A 19,135-nucleotide genomic window follows, 5' to 3' on the forward strand; every position below is an offset into this window, starting at 1 on the left:
CGAGGAGGAAAAAAAAAAGAGGCAAAGTGTAAATAAGAAGGACCTGAGGGGCGCCTGGGTGGCTGAGTCGGCTGAGCATCAGACTCTTGATTTTGGCTCAGGTCATGATCTCGTGGTTTGTGATTTTGAGCCCCACGTGCACTGATAGTGCAGAGCCTGCTTGGGATTCTCTGTCTCTCCCTCTCTTTGTTCCTCCCTCCCCCCCCCCCCCCCACTCAAAAACAAATAAATAAACATTAAAAAAAAAAAAAAGGACCTGAAACCTGAAGCAAATAAGGACACCTGACATTTATATGTTGTTTCATAGTCCAAAGTGCACTCCTCTTATAGAATCTTATTTAATCCTCATGACGCCCTAGGGATGTGGTGGTATTATTAACCCCAGTTTCATGAATGAGGGCCCCGAGGCTCAGAGGAGTAAAGTACATTGCTCAGGACTCCTGCTACCTAATGTAATTTTGCTTCTCATCCTTCCCAGGAGGCCCCAGGCTCTTCACTGACCATCAACGCCTATCTTGGCCACCATTCTCTGAAAAGAGAAGAGAGGAGAAGGCGGTGTGTTTTCCTCCTTGCTGTGATAAGGTGCCCAGGCCATGCCTCCAGGGAACAGAACACCAGCTGGTGGAAATCTCTGAAAACCAACACTGGAGAAACTAAAAAAGGCTAACCTCAACCAAAAGCAGGAGGAAGAAGCTAGAATTGCCCCTTCCATGATTGGTTTCCGGAGTGTGAGGCCACCACCAAATTAATATAATTTGGAGGTTGTTGTGGTTTGGATTTTCTTTTTGAACTTTGAAAATTGCACATTTTTTCTTGATTGCCCCTTGATTGATGGAGAAGAGATCAGGGACCTCTTAGCTCACTGCCACCCACACAGCTGCGAAGGAAGCCAGCTGCCCTCTTGCTCTTCGGAGAACATCCCTCCCTTCCTCCCTCCATTCTTCCCTCCCAGCATCTTGGCCATTACTAAGCAACAGGGCATCTAAGGAAAAGGCCTCCTTTCAGGGCTGGAGTGCTGTAGTTAATGGATCATAGCCTGTGTGGGAGGCTTCCCCAAAGACATATGATGTGGGTGTAGGAACCAGACAGACGGGAGGAATTAAGTCACCCTTTTCCCCAACCCTTATTTTCTTGCCTAACCTAGAAGTCACTGGGTTGGCTTCCTTTTAATGAGGGACTACTTTTGTCTGCTGACCCTGGCTTTAAACAGCAGGCAGGCTTCATAGGGACTATGAAAGAAAGAAGAAACTACCAGCTTGTTCTTCATTTATGCTCCTAGTGTCTGAGTTAAGGCTATGTAAACCATGACCTCAACCCAAGTCCCTCTATGAAGGTCTGACTTCTTCTTTGGGGGGGATACTGAGTGAGTTTGGTGGCCCTGGGAAGCCCTGTGCCTGGGAAGGAGGGCCTGATCGGGTTCATTTGGGAGTAAGTATTCTCTCCTGCCCCGTGGATGTGACTCTGGACCCCGAAACTCCAGGCCTGAGAAGCCTGACCCAAGTTCAACCCTGCAGGTACAAACATCCTCTTGCAGGTGTGTGTTTGGGCACCTTCTGGAGAAAGTCTGCCACCCACACTAGGTCCCGGTGTGTTAGTCACCTCCTCCTCCACACTTCCATAGCACTGAGCCTTGGACAATGTAAGGAAAATTAGTCCTTTCCGTGGCAGCTTTGGTGTTCCTCTCCCTGGCTTTCATCACACCATGTATTGTCATTGTTTGCTCATCTGTTTCTCCCACTGTGAACTCTTGGAGTCATGGAGCATGTCCTTTTGCACCTCTGTGTACCTGCACCAAGCACAGCTCCTAGCATATCAGAAGTTCTCGCTAAATGTTTGGTGCAAGCATGAATGAGAGGACAATGGAACAAATGAATGATGCATGAGTAAATGAATGAGTGAAGACAGAGTGGAAGTGAAGGGTTTAGACTCTGGATCAGACAAATCTGGGTTCAAATCCTAACCATGCCACTTTCTGGTTGTTTAATGATCTTTTATAAAAAAAATTTTTTTTAATGTTTATTTATTTCTGAGACAGAGACAGAACATGAGTGGGGAAGGGGCAGAGAGAGGGAGACACAGAATCCGAAGCAGGCTCCAGGCTCTGAGCTGTCAGCACAGAGTCCAAAGCGGGGCTTGAACTCACAAACCATGAGATCATGACCTGAGCTGAAGGTCGCTCAACCGACTGAGCCACCCAGGCACCCCTGGTTGTTTAATAATCTTGAACAAATTATTTAACCTCTCAAAGCCTCCATTTTCTTAGGGTTTTTGTGAATATTATAATGCATATAAAGCACTTCTCACAGGGCCTGGTGTAGAGTAAGTATTCAACCCATGATAGCTATTAACAAGCTCTGACTTCTAGCCCTCTGCTCTTTTTATGCTCGTGAGCACCTCCTTTTCCAGATTCTTGGTCCAGCCTGCAGGATTGTCCCAGTGGGTGCAAGTTGGAGCCGGGGTGTGTAAGTGGTTGCAGCACTGGGCTTTGCCGAGAAGGGGAAACTGTGACAGGGGCCTGCCTAAAGCCAGCAAACAGGTCAGCTGCCACCTCCCATTGTCTCAGGGCTTCTTTGCTGGCGGGTGTCCTCAGGAAAACAGGAACAGTGCTGCCTTTAAGGTGCCCGGATGACAGCCACATCAAATATGTGACCTTTTCCTAGGAAGCCCAGTTTCCATGGTGAGTGGGGCCTCACACTCTTTCTGAAGCCACGTTCTGTGGTGCTTGGCCTGCTCTGGAATGTGATGGCAGTGGCCCCAACAGCTGGGTGGGGACATCTTCCCAGGGGCTGCCCCTCCAATATGTCCAGGGTGGGTGAGAGGCTAGAGGTAGCCCTTGGGCTCTCTGATGCCCTCGCCAGCTCTCCAACCTGGAAAGATTTTGCACTGAGGCCCTGACGCTATTCCCCCACCCCCATCCTGTACACACACACTTAATGATGGCTCATGGCCAACTGGCTTCCAGGCTGGGCAGAAAGAAGGGGACTCTTTCTGTGATTCCCCATCTTAGGCCAAGGCCCTGACCTCCTCCACCTCATCTTGGCAGCTTGAGCCTGGAGAGAGAGCCTGCCTCCCTGGCCTTGGCAGAGTGTGTGTTCAGTCTCAGCCTCTGCAGCTGCCAGAACAGGAGCTGAATGCCCAGTGCTTCTGCCAAAGCTTGCTAACTTCTTTCTTCTTTCTCAGAGCTATGCAAACGGAGGCCGCTAAGGAATGCGGCAGTAACCTCCCCACCACCCGCCTCCCTCCTCCTTTGGCCTATGCTCCCCCAAGCTGCCAGGCTGGAGTCACATCAGAAAAATGCAATGAAAGAAAGAAATCCCCCAATGTGTCATGACATTACATTTCCGCCTGGTGCTCAGAAACAAGAAAAGTGGGAGAGGGAGGTGGAGTAGCGTGGTCATAGCTGGAGCCCTGTGACTACCTCACCTCTGTGTCTCCCTGGGGCAGATCACCTGCACGCCTGGGGCTCTGTTTCCTCATTAATAAGTAGGAGCTAATCACACTGACTCAGACTGCAGAGAAACTCTGAGAATTAACTGTTTGCTATCATAAAAGAGGCCTGATATTCCTAAGAGGCTGTCAAGAGTGTCTACACAGCAGGTTTAAGTTGGCAATGATTGAACTAGTTCACTGCCCTCACATGCGTTCATTTAACACACATACAGTGATTCCTACTCTGTTCTAGAAGCTAAACATGGAAGGGTGACCAGGACCCAGGCCCTACCCTCTAGGAGCTTGCGCTCTAACAGGGAAGATAGACAATCAACACGTCATAACAACCAAATGTCGAGACAGTTTTGATGAGCGTAGCCCAGGGGTCAAGGAGGCCACTTCCTTGAGGAAGTGAAATTCAAAGTAAGGCATGATGAGCAGCTATGGTCTAAGGGAAGAGGGGGTTATTAAGAGTGTTCTAGGCAGAGGTAACAGAACAGAGAGGGAGGATGATGTGAAATGAGTTTGGTATGACAGGAGTGTAGACAACTGGGATGGAGTCAGAAGAAGAGGTAAAGAGACTGCAGAGTGAGACCAGGCCGGATATGCAGAGACCTTCACAACTGTGCCAGGGAGTTTGGACTGGTTCCTCAGAGTGTTGGGGAGCTGGTGCAGGGTTCTAACATGAGTGTAGGTAGGAGGAGGTGGCATGATCAGATCTACTTTCAGGTAGACGACTCAGGCTGCAGTGTAGAGAATGGACCAGATGGGAAGCTACAGTAGCATAGGGAGACCAGGTGGTTGGTGGCTGTTACAGAGTCTGATGGTAGTAGCAGTGGAGAAGAAGTACAGGAATTTAGGAGATATGTAGGAGGCAAGCAGAGGATGACAGAAAGGGAAAAGGAGTCAAGGATGACTGAGTTTTAGGCTTCTTGCCTGGGTGGAAAGTGGAGCCATCCACTGAGATGGGCCGTTCTGGAGAAGGAGGAGCTGGTTGGGAGTGAAGACAGCTAGCCTAGTTTAGGTTGCATGAAGTCTAAAGTAGAGACCACCTTGCTGGCAGAAATGATCGGTGCACAGTTGTAGAACCAAGTCTTGAGCCCAGGGATGGGCTCTGGGCTAGAGATGTATCCTCGGCCTGGAGAGAGTGAGGAGCTCTATAGTTATGATAGTGCTATAGCTGCTCTAACAGGCAAAGCCCCATCCTCAGGGGCCTGTCGCAGTAGTTTATTTCTCACTCAGGTTAAGTCCAAAATGGGTGGCCCTAACCCTAATTAATGGGAGATACTTTCCCAAGTAGCAGTTCAGGGACCCAGTTCCTTCCATCTTGTGTCTCTGCCATCTTTAACACACAGCTTCCAAGGTCACTATGACGGAGGAAGTGCATGAAGGATGGTGCATGGGAGATTCTATCACTTCCATCCACATTCCACTGACAAAAGCTGATCATGTGGTCAAACCTAACTGCAAGAGAAGTGGGGAGATGTAGTCTAGATAGATGTCCATGAGAAAGAGGAAATGGGTTTGGCAACCAGCTACCCAGTCTCTGGCCCAAGAAAGCACAGGAGTGGATAAGATCACTTAGCAAGTCTGGGGCTTGTTCCCATTCATATGTACCCATTTTTACAGGCCTACACAGGCACAGGGCACACAGAAGTGAAGATTAGCAACTGCTTCCCCTGCCTACACTCACATTCCCTAGACCAACGGGAGAGGGTAGGCTCCAGCCCATGTTGGTGCCTCTGGTAAGTTGGGCAGATCTTCAGGCTGACATGGTCCTATGGTGGTTAATCATGTTGGCTCTGACACTGGCCACTCCTGCCTCTTCCCTGAGGCTAGCTGCCACTCTCTCTCACTTCTTTTCCTTCACCTCAACAAGCATTTGTGGAGTATTGCTATGTGTTGGGTACAATGTCCAGTTCCAGAAACGCAGCAATAAGTAAGGCAGAAATCCTTGTATTAATTCATCTATTTGTTTATTGTCTGTCTCTCTCACTAGAATATAAACATCATGAGCACGGTGCCTGGGTAGCTCAGTCAGTTAAGCGTCTGACTTTGGCTCAGGTCATGATCTCACAGTCTGTGGGTTTGAGCCCTGCATTGGGCTCTGTGCTAACAGCTCAGAGCATGCAGCCTGCTTCAGATTCTGTCTCCCCCTCTCGCTGCCCCTCCCCTTCTCAAAAATAAATGAAACATCAAAAGAATTTTTTAAACATTATGAGCAAGGTATGTGACTTGTCTTGCTTATCTTGCCTATCACTGCCTCCCCAGCTGCTAGGATAATGCCTTGCACATAGTAGGAATTCTGGAAATAATTGTTGCATAAATCCATAGTTGAATGGAGGCGTTTTGGTTTGCTATGAAAAGGGGAAAACAAGGTTCTATAGGGTGGCCTACAGCATAGTGACCTAACCAGGTTCAGGAGGTGAAGAGAGGTCTTCCTGAGAAAGAAATATTTAAAGTTTGGAGTTATGGGATAAGTGAGTGACAGGCAGATGGAAGACCATATACAAAGGCCAGGCATCAACAGTGTGCATGGAGGAACAAAGGATGCTCAGTGTGGCTGGAGCCTAGAGGGGAGGGAGGGAGTCACCTGCAAGATGAGACAGAAGGGGCAGGCACCGACCAGACTGTTATGGCCTTGAGGGACCTCCCGAGTCTCTGTCCTTAAGGATGCATCACTCAGCAGCTTCTCTGACATGCAACCATTATATTTCAAGTCATTGCTGCAATGACTTGAAAAAAAGTCATTGAAAAAAAAGGACGATTTTTTTTTCTTTTTTACTTTATTAGTGATTCTCACCTCATTGTCTCAATAATGTTTCAACTGGGGTTGGAATTAAAGTTCCTGTTTCCCAGGGGCACCTGGATGGCTCAGTTGGTTAAGCTTCCAATTTGGTTTTGGCTCAAGTCACGATCTCAAGGTTTCATGAGTTCGAGCCCCACATGGGGCTCTGAGTGTGGAGCCTGCTTGGGATTGTGTCTCCCTGTCTCTCTCTGCCCCTTCCCCACTTGCACTGTCTCTGTCTCTCTCAAAATAAATAAATAAACTTAAAAAAATAAAAAATACACACAAAACTATGCTAAATGCCATGAAGGAAACATGTAAGGTGCTCTGAGAGAGGATAACAGGGGTGAACTACTTTTATTTTTTTATTTTATTTTATTCTATTTTATTTTATTTCACTTTAGAGAGAGAGTGTGAGTGGGAGAGAGGGGCAGAAGGAGAGAGGAGAGACATTTAAGTAGGCTTCCTGCTCAGCATAGAGCCCAATGTGGGGCTCCATTCTTTGACCCTGGGGCCTGAGCCAAAATCAAGAGTTGGATGTCCAACTGACTGAGCCAGGGAGGTGCCCCAGGGGGAAACTACTTTAAACTGAGGAGTCAAAGGCCTGTCCATGAAAAGTCCATTTAAGTGGACCGCTACAGGTTTCATTGCAGAGGATGGGGCAAAGTGCCAGGAAGAAGGTGCTAGAGAACAGGCACGTGGAAGGTCTAGAAGAAAGAAAATGTGTGGTGTGTTCTAGAAATAGGAGAGAAACCAGTGTGATGGAGGTGCTAAAATAAGGGAAAGATCTCTTTTTGACCCCAGCGCTCAGTCTGTGAAATGAATCCCAAACCCGTTCCAAACTGAAGATCCTGAGGACTGGGAGGTGTCTAGTTTGTTCACTGTTAGAATAGAACCCACCACCCTGTAGGCATTGAAATATTTATTTCACGCATCAATGAAAAAAAGTGTACATAGCTTTTTTGTTCAGAAACTATAAAAATGCCAAGAAGTGGTGGATTTGCACTAACGCTTTACTGACTTGAGCACTGGGGATTCACAGAATCTGACAATCCCTGGAGGGTAGAGTCAGGGAGACAAAGTCTGGGCTAAGAGCTGATTTCCCGAGGTGTCAGTTGTGGTGACAATGCAATATAACAGGAACTTGGCCTTTTGAATTCCTTTTTCTCCATGGCTTCTTGAGTTCCAAATCTCCCTTCTTTCCAGGAATTGTAATTTTTCTTTGTCCTAAACACCTGCGGCATTTACATCAGAATGGCTTTGAAGTGATAAATCCACAGATAGTTTTTCCTTCTCAGTTCCAGGAAAGCATTTCCATTAATATTTTCTTCTAGAGGTACAGCTACTAAGCCTGGTGAGCTTCTAAAAGATGCAGATTCTTTGTGTCCCAGCACAGATCCTCTGAGTCCGCCACTCTAGGAGGAGGGGCTCAGGTATCAGTGCTTTTAAAGCTTCTTAGGCAATTCTAACGACTAGGCACATTTGGAAAATCACTTTTAGTGTGGTGTTTCTTCACTTTTTGAGGGGGATGAGATGCTGATCCGGATCCAGACAAAACACCTCACAGTCCCAACACTTGGCACACACTGCCAAGGATACCCTAGACATCTTAGTGTGTTTATGGAGTACACAGAATTCCCAGGGCATAGTGTATGTCTGAAAGAACACCAGTTTCATCCTGCTTCGAGGGCATAGCTCTTGAGCTTTTTCTGTCTTATCTCTGAGCTCTGGGATAGATCTTTTCAAGATCAATGCAAGTTTCAAGATCTGCATGTTTAAGTGCTGTTGAAGGTATGCGGCTGGAAAAAAGAGTCCCATATTCCCAAGACAAATGGAGCCTTCTGTTCGAAACTCAATAGTCTTGCTGGAATCTACCCAACAAAGGCCACAGGGAAGAATGGAAGGAACTCTGGAAGGGATTCTAAGACTTCTGGGCTCCAGTATTAGCTTGGACACCAATTTTCTATGTCCTTGGCTAGTCACTTCTCCTTTGTGAGACTCCTTGTCCTCAACTGTAAAGTGAGGTGGTAGACTAGAAGAACTCACAGATCCCTTCCAGCTTTTTGAGTCTAGGATTCTTTTCAGGAAGTTTTATACAGGATCCATTTCCGATGGCAGAGCACAATGGAGGTATATGATGAATGGATGGATTAATAGGGACCTTTGGAAAGCTTGCTCCCTGATTCTGTGTGGCTTTCTGCCTTCAGATTTCAGGATTCCAGGATAAGTACTCCTGGTGGTACCACTTATGTATTCCACTAATTACTGTGGTTAGAAAGGCAAAGACCTGTGAGGTCACAGAGGCTGCTCACCTAGAACCAACCCACTTTGCCATCTTCCCAAACCCAGGCTGAGGCATTTGACCTTAGCTGAGGGGACAAAAGGAAGTGGTAACTTCTGCATCCCTATCAACTGCTCCATTTGGCCTTTAATGAAACAGAGAGACGGTCTTAGTTTCTCTGAGTTAGAAAAGCTAAGCAACATTAAGTCTTAGATTCAGTCCCCTTGGACGGTACTCTTCTCATCCAATGGATCCAAGGACTCCAGTGCAAAACAAGACTGTTTCCTTGAGGTCCCTGGCAATCACTATCTGGGGAAGAACTTCACAATCATGAAACTTATGTACCCATTGAAATGGAATTGACCTATTCATTAGGAGAGAAGATTGAAATGGCAGACAACTATTTTTTTTTCTCCTTGTGATACCCATTGCTTTTCCTTTCATAGTTATACTTTACTCTTTTGTAAAGAAGACACTGTGCTCACCCTCAGTCGATGTGTTTTTTTGGGGTGAGGGTGATACCCCTAACCTTCCAGGAATGGCTTATACCTGACCAATCAGAGCATTCCATACCTCTAGCTATTGTGATTGTTTTAAAGATGGACACATTACTCAAGCTGGCCAGCAAGAAACAGAGAAGTCAATCCTAGGACTCTTTCTGGAGCTATGAAAGAAAAAAGCATTGTCTCTTTTCACCCTGAAAGATAACCTAAATGTGAACCTGGAGTTGCCTGTGGATATTTATGAGACTTAGTAACAAGGTGGAAGATGTGGGGTTTCCTATTTCAACTAAGTTTCTTGCTTACCAGGTGCTATACTCATTTATGGTCTTCTAATATGTAAAAGAAAAAAAAAAGATTAAATTTTCTAGCTTCTCACAATTAAAAGAAATCTTTATTTAAAAACTTTTGGAGGGGTACCTGGCTGGCTCAGTCAGAAGAACATGCAATTCTTGATATTGGAGTTGTGAGTCTGAGCCCCACGTTGGGTGTAGAGATTACTTAAAATAAATAAAAACTTAAGAAACCTCTACAACTTTGGAGCTTCTATGTGTGAGTGCTCTGGGGTAAAGCTTTAGTCACCTTGTCTTAGGTACAGCTCTGAGGGTAGAAAAACATTTCTCTGTGCTGGTACTTTTTGGTGCCTATTTATAAAATGCATGTAAAGTTTTGTCCAGATTTTGACCCAACCCCATTGTATTCCTCTTCCTGTTCTAACAGACCGTGAACTTTTTCCGCTTGGGGTGAGCCAGGGTAATGGAGACATGGATTCTCCACTAGGCTTTGATTTCTGGTTTTATTCCTTTTCTATTCTTCGTCAGAGTCTCCTGTCCTTGGCTTTGACCTTTGGCAGTCCCCACACCCTCACTTTCTCTGGTGAGCTGTGGGATAAATAACCCAGATTTTGTTATGCTCTGTTACCCAGCCTCATCTCTTACACAGGTTTAAATAATCAGATTGACTGAAAATACTCCCTTTCTTTGGACTTTTTGTAAACAGACTGAATCAGATGTGGCAAAGTGCCTGGGAAAAGCCACCACCAGTTCCTGCTTATGATGACAACGACTCACTTCCTCTCCTTGCAGAATTTCCAAAGACTGTGTCACTTAGTAGGCACAGCTAAGGCTCCCCTTCCTCTCCTAGAAAGGTCCCCTTCCAAACCTTACTTTGTCAGCTAGAAGAGCTACCTCAGAGTTTCTCGGCAAATGTGTCACTTGGGAAGGATCACCACCCCCCCCATCCCTGTTCCTGAGGCCCTCACAGAACTACCACGTGAGCCTTACAGATGCCCTACCCAATCCCATCCTACTCCCAGGCAGACTGCTGTGCAGAATTCATTTTCAAAGGTAATAGGTGAGATTTACCCATTCTTCGGGATATCAGGAGGTAGCCTCGCTTGGAAGAGAGTCTTAAAAGGCTTCAATTATTTTTAATTCAATAATACTCTCAGAGGTTACACATAGACCAGAGTGTCTCCAGTGTCACAGAACTACTTTTTCTCACCACACTTAGGTTGGATGACTGTGAGGTTGAAGTGAAGGGTCTGGAGGCATCCAAGAAAGGATGACAGAGCAAGGGGATGTGTGGGACAGAAGTGAAATAAACTAGAAGGTGGTAGGTTTATAACCGCTGAAATTTCAGAATGCTTATAACAAATAGAATGTTCCAGCCACCATTCTAAATACTCAGTATATATTATGTAATCCTCACGATGTCCCTGTGATGTAAATATTATACTGCATCCTCCTGTTTTTCATGTGGGGAAACTGGGCTACAGCAAGTAACCTGCTCAAAATCCTGTACCTGATACAAGATGGGGCTTGGAATTGAATCCAGGCAATTCCAGAATTTGCTTTTAACCATTATACCACACTGCCTCTCCATAAACCTCTGAAGGTTGGGCTACCAATATCCTGGCTAACCCAGGATTGAGGGGTTTCCCAGAACACAGGACTTTTAGCATAAAAACTGGTACAGCCTTGGGCAAACCATGATGGTTGGTCACCCTTATATAGAAATGTTATCAAAGAAGAGGTTTCTCTGGGCACCTGGGTGGCTCGGTCAGTAAAGCATCCAACTTCAGCTCAGGTCATGATCTCATAGTTCATGAGTTTGAGCCCCACGTCAGGCTCTCTGCTGTCAGTGCAGAGGCCACTTCGATCCTCTGTCCTCCTTTCTCTCTGCCCCTCCCCTGCTCGTACTCTCTCTCTCTCAAAAATAAATGTAAACACCTTTTTAAAAAAAGAAAGAAAAAGAGTCTGTTTAAAGAAGATATTTCTCCAGTAATTTGATACAAAAGGAGTTGTGATAAGGCAGAGTTAGGAGAGAACTTGCTCAAGACAGGACAGAAATTTTGAAGACGAGATGAACTCTAAGGCTCTCTTCTTCTTCCACTTAGTTGTGACCCCTTGGCCAGATGTGGATGGCTGCTTCAGTTCTTTTTTTTTTTTTTTTTTTTTTTCTGCTTTAGTTCTTTTCTTCTACCTTACTTTTACTTAATTTTATTTTACTTTATTTAATTTTATTTTTAATTCAAGTTAATTCAAGTTAGTTAACATACAGTGTAGTATTGGTTTCAGGAGTAGAACCCAGTGATTCATCACTTACATGTAACACCCAGTGCTCATCCCAACAAGTGCCCTCCTTAATGCCCATCACCCATCTAGCCCACCCCACACCTGCCTCCCTTCTAGCAACCCCCAGTCTGTTTTCCATATTTAAGAGTCTTTTATGGTTTGCCTCCCTCTCTGTTTTTCTCTTATTTTTCCTTCCCTTCCCCTATGCTTATCTGTTGTGTTTTTTAGATTCTATGGGGTGCCTGGGTGGCTCAATCAGTTAAGCATCTGACTTCAGCTCGGGTCATGATCTCATGGTTCATGGGTTCAGGCCCTGAGTTGGACTCTGTGCTGACAGCTCAGAGCCTGCAGCCTGCTTCAGATTCTGTGTCTTTCTCTCTGCCCATCTCCTGCTTGTGCACTGTCTCTCTGTCTCTCTCTGTCTCTGAAGAATGAATGAACATGAAAAAGTTCCACATATGAGTGAAATCATATGATATTAATCTTTCTCTGCCTGATTTATCTCACATAGTATAATATGCTCTAGCTCCATCTACGTTGTTGCAAATGGCAAGATTCCATTCTTTTGGATGGCCAAGTAGTATTCTATTGTACATGTAATATACATGTGTATATACCACATCTTCTTTATCCATTCATCAGCGGGTGGATATTTGGGCTGCTTCAGTTGTGATCTAGCTTTGCATCTTCTGCCTTCTGGGAATCACTCCACATGAAGTAGCCATGGTAATCTTCTGGAGTATAAATACCCTGCTTATAATACTCCACTGAACTCAGTGACCAGAAGATAGAATCCAAGCTCTTGAGCTTGACTTGGAAGGCCCTCTGCCATTGGCCCTCATCAATCTCTCTGGCCCTTTCTTCATAGTTAACACATTTTCACACTCTAGCTACACCAAAAAACTCATATTTCCCTGAAGACACCAGGCTCTAGCCTTGGTATCGTTGTCTCTTCTAGGAATATTAGGCCTAATCCTTCTTCCTTTTTTGGCAGAAACTCCTCTCTCTCTCTCTCTCTCTCTCTCTCTCTCTCTATATATATATATATATATATATGTTTATATATATGTGTTTATATATATATTTTATTTTATGTTTTGGTTTTCATCACTGTGAATCATGTATTTATTTATTTTAATGTTTATTTATTTTGGAGAGAGAGAGAGATTGTGCGTGTGCACAGCGGGGAAGGGGCAGATAGAGAATGAAAGAGAATCTGAAAAAGGGCTCTGTGCTGACAGCAGAGAGCCTGATGTGGGGCTCGGAGTCATGAACCATGAGATCATGACCTAAGCCAAAGTTGGGCATTTAACCGACTGAGCCACCCAGGGACCTCTGTGAATCATTTACTTTATAACTGGAAGTTTGTACGTCTTTTCTTTTTTTTAAGTTTATTTATTTTGAGAGACAGAGAGAGTAGAGGAGGGACAGAGAGAGAGGGAGAGAGAATCCCAGACAGGCTCCGTGCTGTCAGCGTGGAGCCCAGTGTGGGGCTTGAACTCACGAACCGTGAGATCATGACCTGAGCCAAAACCAAGAGTCGGACGCTTAACCGACTGAGCCACCCAGGCACCCGGGGAAGTTTGTCCATCTTAATCTCCTTCACCTAATTGGCCTATCCCTCCCTCCAGCAACCAACAAAGCCTCCAACCTATAAGACTCCTGGGTTAGGAGGCCTTTCTCTGTGTTCCTCCAGCTCCTGGAGTCACTTCTTCTGCAGTGGAATTTTCATATTCTTTTATAACTCTCTACCTGTGACCCCCACTGTACTATGAACTGCCCTTTTATTTATCTGTAGTTTTGCAAAACTTGACACATAATAATAGCTAATGTTAATTAGGTACAACTATATACCAGAAATTTTGCATGCATAATCTCATTTAATTCACATGATAACTCATAAGTACTATTATCTCTAATTAAGCTCTGTGAAGTAAATAATTTTCCTTGGATCTTATAGATCTCACTTATAGCTAGTAAATGTTTTGAAAGTGCTAAACTTCTTCTCAGATTGAACGAACCCTTGGGGATCTATCTATCTTACAAAGTTGCAAAGATCAAATAACCTGACGAATAGGATATGGCCTTGTAAAGATGAAAAACTCTGGTATCAGAGACTACTAATTCCCACCTTTCCAATATTTGTCTTCTATTTTCCTTTTGTAATAATAGAATCCCTGGTATTCGACTAGACACATGGTTGCCCATAACAATAACTACATTTCCCAGACTCTCTTAAGGCCAGGAATGGCTGTGTGATTCTGTTTGGGTGAATGTGATATGAACAGAACCGCATCTATAACTTCGAGGACCTGCCTTTAAAGAGGAGTGAGCCTCCTCCTTTGTTTTCCCCTTCCTTCTAGCTAGGCTGTGGACATGGCGGTGATGAGTCATCTTGGATCATATGGATAAGATAGAAGGAGTCTGGGAACTCTGGCCTTGTGGAATTCATATACTTACCCTATACTGCTTCTGTATGGATGCTTGTGACAGGGAGAACTAAGCTTCTATCTTATTTTAGCCATTTGAAATCTCTGTTACAGCACTTAAACCTATACTTTAACTTACTGTAACTAATGTAGTCTATTCACAAAGGGGAGGCATTATTCTTATTATTTCTATGCAGAGGCTTTGAGACTGCATGCAGGCTATATCCTAAGAGTTAATTTTTCCCGGGGTGCCTGCGTGGCTCAGTCAGCTAAATGTCTGACTCTTGATTTTGGCTGAGGTCATGATCTCACTGTGAGAGATCTGCACAGTTCTGCACACTGGTGGCGCAGTCTGCTTGAGATTCTCTCTCCCTCTCCCTCTGCCTCTCCCTCTCTCTCTCTCTCAAAATAAATAAATATTTAAAAGAAAGAATTAATTTTCTCTTTTCAGTAAAAGACATTACCATTCAACTAGTTTGCTCAGGTCAAAAACCTAGCAGCCTTTATTTTCCTTTTAAAACAAGCTTTCTTGGGGCACCTGGGTGGCTCAGTAGGTTAAGGGTCTGACTTCCGCTCAGGTCAGGATCTTGCAGTTTGAGAGTTTGAGCCCCCACTGGGTTCTCTGCTGTCAATGTAGAGCCAGCTTCAGATCCTCTGTCTCCCTCTCTCTCCTCCTCCTCTTCTGCTCTCTGTGTCTCTCTCAAAAATAAGTATACATTTGGGGCACCTGGGTGGCTCAGTTGGTTAAATGTCCAACTTCTGCTTAGGTCATGATCTCATGATTTGTGAGCTTAAGCCCCACATTGGGCTCTCTGCTGTCAGCACGGGGCCTGCTTAGGATCCTCTGTCATCCTCTCTCTCTCTCTCTCTCTCTCTCTCTCTCTGCCCCTCCCCTGCTTGAGCCCACATGCTCTCGCTCTCTCTCTTTCAAAAATAAACATTTAAAAATAAATAAAGTTTAAAAAAGCTTTAACACCCCATACACCCACAATAAACAAACAAATAAATAAATCAGCTTTCTTGAGGTATGATTGACATGCAATAAACTTAATATGTTAAAATGTACAATTCGAGGGGCGCCTGGGTGGCTCAGTCGGTTGGGCGGCCGACTTCGGCTCAGGTCATGATCTCGCGGTGTGTGAGTTCCAGCCCCGCGTCGGGCTCTGCGCTGACAGCTCGGAGCCTGGAGCCTGCTTCAGATTCTGTGTCTCCCTCTCTCTCTGCCCCTCCCCTGCTCGCTCTGTCTCTCTCTCTCAAAAATAAATAAAAACATTAAAAAAAATTAAAAAAAAAGTACAATTCGGTAAGTTTCCAGCCAGGAAACTGTCTCCACAATCACAATAGTAAACATATCCATCGCTGCAAAAGTTATGTAATGCTCCTTTGTTATCCCTTTCTTCTATCTTCTTCCCAGTTCCCTTCATCCTCATTTCTGTCTGGTAACTACTGATCTTGTTTGTTTGCATATTCTAGAATTTCACATGCATGGAATCATGTAGTATAGTAATGATCTTTGGTTCCTCCCTTTGTTTTTTTTTTTTTTTTTTTTTTAGTTTGTCTGTCTATTTGTTTATTTGTTTATTTATTTACTTATTTTTGAGAGAGAGAGTCAGGAAGGGACAGAGAGAGAGGGAGAGGGAGAGGGAGAGAGAATCTCAAGTAGGCTCCATGCTGCCAGCACAGAGCCCAATGTAGGGCTTGACCCCACAAAACTCGAGATCATGACCTGAGCCAAAACCAAGAGTTGGATGCTTAACCGACTGAGCTACCCGGGTGCCCCTGGTTCCTCTCTTTCTTTCATTGCCTCTACCCTGATCCCAATCCATTCCTTCATCAAATTCAGTAACCTCTACTTAAATCTATCTACTTCTACCTCCATTGCTATCCTCCTCACCCAGACTACCATCATCTGCCTCATACCACTTCAATAGTCTCCTAACTGGTCTCTTTGTTTTAATTCTTGTTTCTTCCAATCCATTCACCACCTAGCACCTACAATGACCTCTTTAAAATGGGATCACATCAGTCTCCTCATATCAGATCAATACCCTCTTTGAATTCATTCAGTGCCTTCCAATCACACTCAGAATAATATTTTAACCCCTGACTGTAGCTTGCAAAGGGTTTCATGGTCTGTGCACTCCCTTCCCACACCTTGCTGCCAATTCTCTGACCAGGGAGTTTGTCTCCTGTTATTGCTATACTCCAAAGGCCTAGATCAGTGTCTAACAGATATTTAACAAATATTTGTTGAATGAATAAATAAGTGTATTGAGCATTCATAAACAAGGCTGAAGGATTATAAATCACCTTTTTAAGTTCCTCAACTGTGGATTGGTTAAATCTTGGAAGGAGTACTATGGAAAGAGTCCATGTACTTGTGAAGCCGTCAGCATGAAGTCTATTTGCTCTGTGAAAAATAACAGAAGTAAGCACAGCATGGCTATTCTGTGGTAAGTGTCTAATGACTGGAAACACTTCAGGACTTTTATAGTCTCTTCCTGACATTTTAGAAGTTCCAGAGAGAGAAAGGAAATAATTTATTTTGAAGACCCAAATGAAAGCGAGAAATACATTACAGTGGCTCCCAGTCCATAAATATATATCACATTCTGCCAACTTTATGCCCAGGGAAAGTTTTATTTTTTTCCTGGATTTGCTGCTCTCAAGTGTGTCAAGAATTAACATAAAAACTGATCTGGAACCCATGAACTTCAGAGGGCTTTGGTAGAATTGATTATGAAGCCATGTGTAAGGACATTTCTATAGCCTAGGACATGCCAGACATTAAAGATGCATTCTTAATAAAAAACTCATGAGTCAAAGGAGAAAATCAACTGTTATAAAATAGATCAGCAGATGCTCCTAAAGAACTCAGACCCAAAAAACTGAGGTGATAAGACGTTGTAAATAAATTTTAAAATAACTATGTGCATTGTATTCTATTAGGCAAGAATATATCATTACATATCATTGTGAAAAAGAAAAGGACGTGTGGATTTGAAAAACAAATAAATTTTTTCAATTTTTTATGTGGTAAATACACAGAATAAAATTCACCATCTTAACCATTTTTTTTTAATGTTTATTTATTTTTGAGGGAGACAGAGACAGAATGAGAGTGGGTTAGGGGCAGAGAGAGAGGGAGACACAGAATCCGAAGCAGGCTTCAAGCTGTCAGCACAGAGCCCGACGCGGGGCTCGAACTCACGGACTATGAGATCATGACCTGAGCCAAAGTTGGACGCTCAACTGACTGAGCCACCCAGGTGCCCCACCATCTTAACCATTTTTAAGCATACAGTTCAATGGTATGAAATGGTTATAATGTTCTGCTACCACCATCATCATCCATCTCCTGAAGCCCTTTCATCATGTAAAACTGAAATCTGTACACTACCTGTTAAACAATAACTTTCCATTCCTTCCCTTCTCCCCATCCTCTGGAAACCACCATCTTACTTTGTGTCTTTATGATTTTGACTACTCAAGTTCCCTCATATAAGCGTGATCATACAATATTTGTCTTTTTGTGACCGGCCTATTTCATTTAGCATTATGCCCTCATGGTTCATCCATGTTGTGGCACGTGTTAGAATTTCATCCCTTTTATTGTTCTTTGTTGTTGTTGTTTATTAGAGAAAGAGAGAGCATGAGCCAGGGAGAGAGGCAGAAGGAGAGAGAGAATCCCAAGCAGGCTCCATGCTAAGTAAGGTTTTATCCTACAACCCTGGGACCATGACCTGAGCCAAAATCAAGGGTTGGACATTCAACTGATTGATCCACCTAGGCACCCTAAAGAGAATAGATGTTAACTTATTTAAATGTTTGGTAGAATTCACCTGTGAATCCATCTGGTCCTGGACTTTTGTTTGTTACTCATTCAGTTAAAAAAAATTTTTTTTAATGTTTATTTATTTTTGAAGGAGAGAGAGACAGAGCACGAGTAGAGGAGGGGCAGAGAGAGAGAGGGAGACACAGCATCCGAAGCAGGCTCCAGGCTCTGAGCTGTCAGCACAAAGCCTGATGTGGGGCTCGAACTCACAAGCTGTGAGATCATGACCTGAACTAAAGTCGGATGCTTAACCAACTGAGCCACCCAGGTGCCCCACTCATTCAATTTTATCACTAGTTATTGGTCTCTTCAGATTTTATATTTCTTCCTGATTCAATTTTTGAAGATTGTATGTTTTTAGACATTTATCCATTTTTTTTGTAGATTGCCCAACTTATTGGCATATAATTTTTCACAGTACTTTCTTATAATCCTTCTTATTTTTGTGGCATCAGTTGTTACTTCTCTTTTATTTTTGATTTTATTTATTTGGGTCCTTTCACTTTTTTTCTTTGATGAGTCTGGCTAAGGGTTTATCAATTTTGTTTATCTTTTCAAAGAACCAGCTCTTAATTTCTTTTCTTTTTTCTTTTCTTTTAGTTTTGGCTCAGGTCATGATCTCTCAGTTTGTGGGTTCAAGCCCTGCATTGGGCTCTGGGCTGGCAGCCCAGAGCTTGCTTTGGATTCTCTCTTTCCCTCTGTCTCTGCCTCTCTCCAGCTTCTGCTCTCTCTCTCAAAATAAATAAAAATAAATGTAAGAAAGTACATTTCTTCAGGGAGCCTGAAGTGAGGCTTGAACTTAAGAACTGTGAGATCATGACCTGAGCCGAAGTCAGACACTTAACTGACTGAGCCACCCAGGTGCCCCAAATTCTTGACACGTCTTTGGTATAAAAAGGTCTTTTTATTAAAGCACAGGGACAAGACCTGTGGGCAGAAAGAGCTGCACTGGGATTGTCAGGTGTGAGTGATTATATACAGTAAAACCTTGGATTGTGAGTAATTTGTTCTGCCAGTGTTCCACAAAATGAGCAAGCATTTCTAATACATTTTAACTTGATAAACGAGCAATGTCTTACAATAAGAGCAGTATGTAATGCCAAATGACACATGATCCCAACTGAGCCAATGGTTCTTAAAATTCGCTTTGATATATGGGTGCTTTGTATTACAAGAATGTTTCCTGAACAAATTATGCTCTCAAACCAAGATTTTACCATAGTTGGGGAGTTGGGGGAGGTAAAGACAAGGTGAAGTTTCCAAAAGGACTTGCATATGCTAAAGAAGGCTTACAAGA

Source organism: Panthera onca, chromosome A1 (assembly GCF_046562875.1).
Source record: "Panthera onca isolate mPanOnc1 chromosome A1, mPanOnc1 haplotype 2, whole genome shotgun sequence".
Lineage (NCBI taxonomy): Eukaryota > Metazoa > Chordata > Mammalia > Carnivora > Felidae > Panthera > Panthera onca.